This window comes from Dioscorea cayenensis, chromosome 19, assembly GCF_009730915.1.
Source record: "Dioscorea cayenensis subsp. rotundata cultivar TDr96_F1 chromosome 19, TDr96_F1_v2_PseudoChromosome.rev07_lg8_w22 25.fasta, whole genome shotgun sequence".
Taxonomy (NCBI): Eukaryota; Viridiplantae; Streptophyta; class Magnoliopsida; order Dioscoreales; family Dioscoreaceae; genus Dioscorea; species Dioscorea cayenensis.
The window spans coordinates 13,775,705-13,777,549 of NC_052489.1; positions in this window are offsets into that span (position 1 = coordinate 13,775,705).

Consider the following 1,845-nt stretch of genomic DNA (forward strand, 5'->3'; position numbering starts at 1 on the left):
GATGATATGATGCAATCCGATTGTGTCTATTTCCATTTTGTTTTAGTGATGGGCATACCATTGGCTCACATCTCTATCGGTGGAGTCAAATAATACGTGGAAGGACATGGTTCAAAAATTCCTAGGAAGGTATTTTCCACCAAGTAAAGCAACCAAGTTGAGGCAAGAGATTTCAGCATTTAAACAAGGGGAGTCCGAGACACTATTTGAGGCTTATGAAAGATTTAAAGACCTCCTTAGAAAATGCCCCATCAAGGATTTGCTTTATGGATGCATGTGCAAATAATTTACAATAGGCTAAACTATTCAATGCACTAACTCATTGATGTCGTGGCGGTGAGTCCCTTAACAACAAATATCCAGAAGAAGCTAAGAAACTACTTAAATCTATGGCTAGTAATAAATCTCATTAGGCTTCATGAGGAACCCTGCAGAAAGGAGCCGTAATTTATGAAGTTAATAGTAATGATGCTTTCACCGCAAAAGTGGATGTTTTGACCCAAAAAATAGATCTTCTGATGGGTAGTAGCTCAAGATCAAAATCAGTTATGAGCTGTAGCACTTGTGGTCGCGGACATGGAGTCACCGAATGTCCTATTGATACCTTCTCTATTGCACTTATAGAGAATGTTGATTACATTTGGGGACAAAGAAATCAAGGGAATCCATACAGCCCAACTTACAATCTGGGGTAGAGGAGTCACCCAAATTTCTCATGGACTCAGGGATAACAGCAAAAGGGTGCACCACCACAGGGTTCCCAACTTGAGAACAACCACAAGAGAAGAAATTTAACACTGAAGATGTTCTGGCCAAATTCATGATCAACACTGAATCAAGGTTTTAGAACATAACTAGCAGCATGGATGCACAATTTAGCAAGGTGAATTTATAGCTCACTCAGCATGCAAGACAGTTCAATGAGATAGGTTCTATCTTGAGAAATCTCCAAACTTTCGTGCAATTACTTGAGCATCGAGTAGGACAACTCACCAAGAAGAATTCTAAACGTCCTTCAGGCAGCCTCCCTAATAACACTGAGGAAAATCCGAGGAAGTACTTGAAGACTATTACACTCAGAAGTGAGAAGCAAGTTGAGATAAGGGTCGAGGAGGACCCAAGTGTTAAAGAAAATTGGGTAACCATTGAGGAAGACCCCAAACCAACTGAATGAATTATTGAAGGGAACAATGGGGGAAGAAGTGATGAGTCTCAACCACGAGTACCATCAAAAGAACCTAATTACAAACCTCCAATCCCCTACCCAACAAGGCTGAAGTAGAATAAGGAAGATGTTCAATTCAAGAAATTCATCAACATTTTCAAGCAGTTTCACATAAACATCCCAATAGTTGAGGCATTAACCCAAATGCCTAAATATGTCAAGTTCTTGAAAGAGCTCCTCACTAACAAATGAAAATTGGAAGAAGAAGGTACAATTGCACCCACTGGAAATTGTTCGGCTATCTTAGAAAAGAAGCTCCCACAAAAATTGAAAGATTCGGAAAGTTTCATAATTCTATGTGTGCTTAAAGGAGGAGTTCAAGAAAATGCATTAGTGGATTTTGGGGATAGCATTAATGTTATGCCGTACACTATGTGCCTGAAGCTTGGCTTGGATGACTTGAGACCCACATGGATGACTCTACAATTGGTGGATCAATCAACAAGGAAGCCTCGTGAGATTTTGGAATATGTGATTGTCCGGGTGGACAAATTTATATTTCCTGTAGACTTTGTAATTATGGATATTGATAAAAATGTGGAGACACCTCTAATTCTTGGTCGACCATTCCTCAATACTTCAGGGGCCCTCATCGATTTAAAAGGAAGAAAACTAACTTT